This window comes from Belonocnema kinseyi, chromosome 1 (genome assembly GCF_010883055.1).
Source record: "Belonocnema kinseyi isolate 2016_QV_RU_SX_M_011 chromosome 1, B_treatae_v1, whole genome shotgun sequence".
Taxonomy (NCBI): domain Eukaryota; kingdom Metazoa; phylum Arthropoda; class Insecta; order Hymenoptera; family Cynipidae; genus Belonocnema; species Belonocnema kinseyi.
Genome location: NC_046657.1, coordinates 27,715,076 through 27,723,959, shown reverse-complemented (window position 1 = coordinate 27,723,959; position 8,884 = coordinate 27,715,076).

Sequence of the window (8,884 nt, the reverse complement as noted above, 5' to 3'; positions counted from 1 at the left end):
TTGGAGGAGATTATGTTGAGAAATAAAAAAAAAAAATTCTTAAAAACGTTGTTTTTCTTGGTCAGGCCGGAAACTTATCAATCCACCCTCGTATATACCCTTTCACCCGAAAAAGCGAATGACATACGACGCAGGACGTGCAATATTTTACGCCAAGCTCAAGTTCCATCCTCAAACCTAACAAAACAGGAAAAATCCGCGATTAAAGAACTCAATCAAAATAAAGACATTATAATATTACCCGCAGACAAAGGCAACACAACAGTAATAATGAATAAAGAAGACTATAAGAATAAAATCATGGACCTTCTAACTGACGATACATACAAAAAACTTAAAAAGGACCCCACAAAAACAATAGTCAGTAAAACAAAGACTCTAAACTTGACAGCCAAATAATATCTAACTTAATACCTACTAATCCCATCTCTCCAAAACTTTACGGGCTCCCAAAAATCCACAAAAAAAAGATTCCACTCAGACCGATCATCAGCGCAATAAACTCACCAGCTTACAACCTCGCACATTTCTTCGCTGCAAAACTAAATCCTTTTACAGGAAACTCCATCACTCACGTCCAAAACTCTTTTGACTTTATTAAAAAGATAGAACACATTCACATTCAACCCCAAGACATCATAGTGAGTTTCGACATAGTATCTCTTTTTACGAATGTACCAATCTCGGATACAATTGATATTATTAAATCTTTCACAAACTTCCCTTCCGAGCTTGTACCTTTGAAAGAACAATGTCTCAATAATACTTATTTCTCGTTCAATAACCAATTCTACGAACAAACCTCAGGGGCAGCAATGGGATCTCCAATATCATCTGTAATAGCCAATGTCTTTATGGAATATCTAGAAACTAAAATCTTCAACCAAACCAAACTTAAATCAGAATTCTGGTTCCGTTACGTTAATGACACATTTATAATCTGGCGACATGGACGAGATGAACTAAATAAGTTTTTCGATTTTATCAATCAATTACATCCTAATATCCAGTTTAACATGGAAATAGAACAAAACAGAAAATTGCCTTTCTTGGACGTATTAGTTTACAGAAAATCTGATAACACATTAGGACATGAAGTTTACAGAAAACCCACGCATACAAACAGATACCTACATGCCTCCTACCACTATCACCCATCTCAAAAACAATCGGTCATCAACTCCCTTGTATACAGAGCTGTCTCCATAACAGACAAAGATAACTTACAAAAGGAATTACAAAACGTTAAACAAATCCTAACACAGAACGATTACACAAACAAACAAGTTGATAAAGCAATAAGAAAACACACTCAAAAAAGCAAGTCAACGCAACCTACGAAAGAAAGAGAGTGAAAAATGACCACCATCCTACCCTACATCCGAGGTGTCACAGAACAAATAGGAAAAATTCACAACAAATTTCCAAGAAAACGTAGAGAAGCAATCGAAATCTTAAAACACCCTAATAACATCAATGGGGACAATGGATATAATACCAATCCGATTTGGCTTTCCGTTCTCCCGGATTTTTAAAAAAAGACTTGCTTGGCCAATCAAGTTCGTACAGTCCTCACGGTGGGGCGCTCTGGCCAATCACAGACATCGTAGAAAGTATACCTAAGAACATCATGACCTGATACCTCAGTTTCAGGTCAGCCCTGAAGATGTGAATTGCAATTTTCACGTAACGTCGGCAAACAATTCGTAGTTTTTTACACGAGTGAAACCCGAAATATCTCTTTTCATCAATTCGTGTAACCTTAATTGTTTTTCTTAAATTTTTCAGGCACGGAGGTTGTCGCTTAATATGTTGCTTGGTTTCAAAATTGACTAACTACATTCGCATAAGTATTACCCTTGCCTCATTGCAAGATTCCATGTGGAACTTTTGTCTGTCAGCAAGGTTCGAAAATCGCTGTTTAAAGAGTGCGCTACTTTTCCATCATACGATCGGATATGAATTAACCGAGGGGGAGAGGGTGAATGTTTTGGTATTTTCGTGGACATTGTCTATTTCGGCGGATTTTAACTCTTTTAATAGGGACAAAGAAAAGTTGTCTGGTTCAAACATGAAGGCCAAAAGTGAATTTCACCTTCTTTCGCAGGGTGAAAGGTGTATTTGTTGTGTTTTTTTTATCTTAGAAGAAAGCTTAGGTTTTTTTCCTATACTACTATGTAGATTAAAAATTGGAATTCGAATTTGTAATTTATAAAAATAAGCGTTGAGTACTCTGGTAGGCCCTTTTTGACACGACTTTAAACAGTGATAATTCAAATTTTAACCCGGAAAGGACCTGTAAAAATGCATTATGTAAAAGAGGACACATTTCTCTGCAAAAAACCTAATTTTAATTATTTTTCATCTGATCGATCCAATAGCCGGACTATCTTAAATTATCGACGAGTAGAGCTGAGAAAATTTAATTTTTCACACTTGCTCCAAAGTTTTGAATCGCAGCCAACTAATGGTCGAATTCGAAACATTGAAACGACAAGCTACAAACGCGAAAAATTTTAGCTTTGCCTACGTCGAAGAGAGGAAGGCCTTTCAGTCTTGAAACTGAAGATCTCGTATGCAACTGTTATACGCGTGACGACATGAGACGCTTAATCACTGGAATGAAGAATTGTGTGTCTGGTCGGTGAGTGACAAGAAAGCTCTCTTTCAGAAAAGATTGATTTTGTGCAATTTAAATGAATTGTATGCAGAATTCCAGTCAGAACTTTTTCTTCCTCATCATTTACGGACCTCAAACCATAAAAGAAAACAATTAATAATTAAAATTCCTTTTTATTTAAATATATTTTAAAAATATTATGTCAGCCGGTAGGCCGGTACACATGGACGCGGCCATTTTCCGCACTTTGATGCCAGTTTATAGAAATCTCAACTCCCCTTGCCCTGTTACCCAAACAGCGCTGGGCTCAATTGGTCTGTGAACTAAGTATAAACATAATAATACTTGGCCACTTCGTCCCCATGAAGTTGTCCACCCCTGGATTTATTATCGATCGTTGGCCCGCAGGTATCAGGAACCAATTGTAAATTGGTTAATAAACAAGTTATTACATATTAATAACCTCTTATCATTGATTTCTCCCGTTTTTTTTTTGAAAAAATGTTATTGGAAATTTTTCTAGAAAAAGTGCGGGTGGCATTGCGGCATTTACTTTCATACTTACGCCTTTTTTTTACTTATGCCTTTGAGGCATTGCGGCTAGATATGATCGCAAATGACAGTCGTCCATTTTTCCGATGGTGGAAGTGACCGAAAATTAAAATAGCGAATATCAAGGTACCGAAATTGATTTTAAGGAAAACTAAATTAACGAATAATCAATTAACAGAAAAAAATTTCTACGAATGTTGAATTATTCGAAAATAGTTTTAGCGAAGATTCATTTTTCCGAAACTCCACTTTACTAAAAGCTAAAATTTCAGAAGGCCTAGTTTTAAGAAGGTTCAGTTACCGAAAAATCAGTTGAGCGATTGGTGAGTTATCCGAAAATCATTTAACCGAAAGATCAAATATTCAAAAATTTAAAAATTGTTTATTTACATGTAGATAGATGTTTAATAACAAATAAAAAATGTATACTGCGTAATCAAGTTGATTCAAGAGATAAAAACTGTGAAAATTTAACAAAATGAGCCTTCTGAAATTTTAACTTTCAGTAAAATGGACTGTCGGAAAAATGAATCATCGCTAAAACTATTTTAGAATAATCTGACATTCGTTGACATAATTTTCGGTCAATTAATCATTCGTATAAATGGGTTTCGGTCAATTAATCACTCGATAAACTAGTTTTCCTTAAAATAAATTTTGGTATCCTACTATTGACTATTTTCATCTTCGGTCACTTGAGCCAATGGAAAAATGACTGGATGTCCTTGCAAGTTAGCAGGAAAAAATTAGACATCAATTTAACGAAAATTATACGAAATAGAAGTCAAGCGCCGTCTTTACTCGCCTGAGTAAAGGTGTAGGTTTTCAATCAACCGAAGAAACCCCTGAGCTAGGCCGTAAAAATAAAAAAAAATAATAGAAAAAATCTAATGATAGAATAGATGGATAGATCAGGAAGAATAAAAAATATTCCGTAAATGGCTAACCCGGACGAAAATGTAAGAGAAAATAGAGAAATTAATGTAATAAAAACGAAAACAAAGGAGAAGAAATAAATAGAAATTCCGAATTTGTAACGGTTATCCCAATAACAAAAAGACAACAACAAACCGATACAGAAAATACACCAAACCCACTCAGCCAAAACCATTCTGCATACAGATACACCCCGTGTAGAAATAATCCATGGCGCTATACTGTTCCAGCCTAGACCGCCACGAGTCTATACGGGCGCTATCTCGATAAATTATGCTGGGGCAGTACGCAAATGTAACGTTCCAAGCGACTAGCCGCTATCTACACTAGCGGTACTGGCGCTTTCTAGTGAATCTAGTAAAATCTAGTAGATCTAGATGCGACCTAGATTGCAAATTTAATACTTATTTTTATAATTGCATCATTCCTGACATAAAAGCACAATGAGCTACATTGAGAATATTAAAAAATTCCAGAGTTCTTTAAGAAAAATTTAATATAGCTCGTATGTGCTTTTTTGAGAGAATGTTTCAAAATATTATTCATAAAAAAGAAAATGATTTGGAACCAGGAGCCAACCTCAAAATTGAATTCTTATTTTACTCCATAAATATTAGAATGACATATTTTTCAAGTCATCAGGTCCTATTCCTGCATTGAATCAAATTTTTATTCAGAGTGAAAAATTAGTTAATTTCAATAGCTTTTATGTTGGACGATTCTTTTTTCAAATGTTGGGGTTAGAAACGAAACGTGTTCACACTGAATGGCGGCATGGCAGTTTTGAAATTGCACTGCATAATATTTGAGGTTAGGAAATATGTCATTTTAATGCACACAAGTACTGGATACATGTCATACGAAAAAGAAAATTACTTTCCTAGAAAAACAAACCGTAAAATGTCTTTAATCAGCAATATGTTTTTTATATTAGCTTTGTCTTTCATTCAATATTTTACCAATAAACAATGTATAGTGCGTCAAATCAATCGATACTTAGTGATGAATTAAATTAACAAATCTGCACTATGAGACAGCACGGACAACACAGGCAACTTTATTTCTTCTATTTCCCTTGATTTGAGCCCTGCAGCAACGTTGCGGAGGACTGGCGAAACTTAAAAAGTGGCGTGAATATATGCAATAAATGTAATTTGTTATCTTTTATTAATTAGTTTTTAAATACCGCCTTTTTTTTCAAAGTACAAATAGATGTACTTTCTCGAGCCAAGATAGATTTTAGACGGAATTTTTATATTAATGTGATGTCAAATTTTGGCTAGCGACATTAGTGGGTCTTCATAGAACTGTGTGATCGATTTTTTTTATTTAGTATGTATAGGTAGCGTCAAAAGAGCGCCAATCTAATTCGGCGTGAACAGACAGCCACGAATAATCCAGTACTGGTGCTAGAATAATTCCAGTCTGCCAGGAATTATTTCCACAGGGGACAATTGGCATACTGAAAGAGAGCCAGAAAGCGTTCGGCAACGGATCGTTTCGACCGAGAAGAAACTCTTAGGAAAGAAAGAGATATAATAGATAGAGAACAACCAAAGAAATCTAGATCAGCCCGCGATTTATTTTTATTTATTTATTATTAGCAGGTGCTAATCTGAAAAACTGCCTCCGATCCCAGCTGGATCGCCGTAAAATTTCAGCAACAACCACGTCTCACGACCGCGAGATAGGTGGTTACAGTCTGTAACGGAATCAATACGACGATCCGGCAAACGTCTTGTGCACGCTGAGCACACGGAGCGACCCAAGGACGACCGGCTTCTGCATTTTTACCACAAGCGTTTTAGCATATTGTTCGCACGCAGGGATGCTTCTCAGGATACTAACCAGTGAAAGCTTGGAACCTCCAATAGCTTCTGGATGTAGGTTGTTCCCCGCATGAGTAAGGCAACTAGATAGTATGTGTACCAAATGCTCGAAGTGTGCATGGCACGCCCTGCAGCTATCATCGGAAATCTCTTGGCTCAAAATGTGGCGATGCTATGTTAAGGTGGAAATGACACCGTCTTGACATTCCAAAATGAAACCCTCCGTGGCAGACTTCAATCCGGGTGATTTATGGAAAGCAACAGTTAGCTCACACGACATTGACTGATCCTCTACATTTCTGTTGAAGATGAAGTGCATCCTCTTAGCGAGGAGCTGTTCACGGAAGTTTTTCTCTTGTGCTTTCTTTATCCGGGCTTTCAGGAGTGAGTATTCGAGATAGATAAGATCTGATGCATTTTGCTCACCCCTAATACTGAAGTTAAGTCCGAGTGTTTCAGCAGCCTCCTCCGCTGCTTTGTACAGAAACGCTCCTTTGCCCACTTCTTCGTGTTTCCTGACCATTTTAAGAAGAAATTCAATATTTCGCGACCACCTTAACGTCGTCAGATATAGAGTCGCGGAATAGAAGACTTTAGATGCATGCTTCTGTTCATGTGCATAACCTTTCGTGTTCCGCTATCAAGGGATCTGAGCTCGTCCTTCGTCAGTGCAAAGGTGTCGTATAGCGCTTCTATCGACAAGCTCGGGGTCTTCAGGGATGCCATTAAGTTTTCCTCACTTCAAATAAACCTTGACGCATTTCTCTAACCCAAATTCCATTCCTATTTCCTTAGTATATCGTTCGACAATCCTTAGAGCTAAATGTAATTGTTCTTTGATTTTAACATATATCTTAAGATCGTCAGTGTAAAATACATAAGTCACCTTGTACTTTTGATCTACCGGTTTGCCGCAAAAGTACCCGTCGGAATGGTGAAGTGCTAGAGATAGTGGCAATAATGCAAGACAAAAGAGAAGTGCGCTCATGGTGTCACCCTGAAAGACACCTCTCTGAAAGGTGACTTTACGGTAATCAATTCAGGTCATCGATAGGTCACGCTGGTAGTATGCTGCATCTTTGCAGACATATTTATTGAAGAGCAGGTTCTCCCAACATCCTGCTATGCCTTTCCTCGAGCCGTGTTGTTCATACATTTTTTGCCACACAGGTTCAATTGCCTAAACAAACCTATCATTTAGTATAGCTGTGAATATCTTATACTGTGTGTTCAGACAAGTGATTAGCCTGTAATTCTTCGGGTCAGCTAAGTTGCCTATTTTCGGCAGGAGTATTGTGCGTCCTTTCACCAACAACTCCGGAATTGTTTCTTCCGAGTTTAAATATGAGGTGAAAATACGGGCCAAATGCTGATGGGTTGAAGGAAACTTTTTCCACCAGAAAGTCTTGATACCATCTAGTCCCGGGCCGGAACAGTTCTTCATCCCTCTTAATACTTTTTTACCTTCTCAGTAGTGATGGGTGGGGATTCTTCATCGGGTGTTACGAGGGCACTACACAGCTCTTTGAAGCTATTTATGTTATCTGAGTCTTTGTCCAATCTATGCTGCACTTCGGAGACTCCTCTTCAGAGTACTTCGACCTCATCTGGTTTGGGCAGCTGGTCGATAGTAACTGGAGGGTCTTGGAAGAGTCGAAATGGGTCAGAGAGAAACTATTGATTTTCTCTGACCCACCTCTCTCTCCGCTCTAGACTTCTCTTAGCGTCATATAGTATCCGTATTCTCTCAACAATATACTGCCTGATGATCAGCAGCTTTGACTTGTTAAGTGTGTTATAACGGGTCCGGAGTTCGCGCGTGAACTTTCGAACATTGGCGGTAAAATTCTTGTCATATGTGATGTAGTAAATCACACACTGAATGCGGGACACGTACTGTCTTGCCCAGCCTATCTTTATAACGAGTTAATGCATTCGTCCTTTGGTATTATAATCAACCGTTGGCTATGTTTTACGGTTCGCATCGGCCAAAGCTCTCGCTGCATTATACACACAACCATAGATAGTTCAAAGGTCGGATTCTTCGGAAAAATTTCCACGAAGCTCGTTATCCATTTCATTTAGATATTTAGGCTTGAGAGAAACCTGGGCGTTGATGTTTCTCCGGTTCATAAGGCATCGCTTTTCCTCCATCGGATGCCTTCTCGCTGTTGGTCTACATGTCGCCTCTCTTTCTCTGTTCCCGGCTTATTCTGGCTGTGGTGGAGTAGGCGTTTCGCTTACATAGCCCCTTTTTTGGAGTACTTTGGCATGATCTCGCGGAAGTTGATGCGAAAAGTGCGATAGCTCCGGGTGTTTCTCGCACGAAGGAGCATGAAGTCGTGCCATGTAACCTCGTTCATGGGCTACACTCGCATCGTAGCACTCTAGCAAGTCTCTATTTAGTTGTTCGGTCCACCTAAAGGTCCCGAGATTCCGCCGATCCATTGTATTGAATCCATCTTCATTGGCTCCTCCAGCTCTAGAGTGTTCGGCATTTTTGTCCAAACCATTGTCGGGACCCTGCGCGTTCTGTTGTTTTGAACCGCACTTATTACAACTATGTTTGGTGTTGTCATTGTTGTTCCCACGAGAAGCTAAGGAAAGGGGTTTATCCTTCCTTGTAGAGCCCCGCATGCAAGGATAAGGCTGCGTACTCTGAGAGGTCGCCCGGTATCCCAGAGTCACTGTTCTAGACAACTCACCCAGGTGCCATTCAGCTTTTGGCTTGGTTTTCACACCTCAGCTTGGGGGTTTCTTCCATTAGGACCACCCATCCACATTGTGAAATGCTTTTTCTAGGTCAACAAATGCACAGAAAACTTATTTTCCTACTCTCAAACTGCTTTCTGTGATCTGACTAAAGCTGAATATTTGTTCAGAGCATGATCTACCTGGCATAAATCCACTTTGGTCTTCCCATATTTTTTCTTCTGTTCTTTCCATT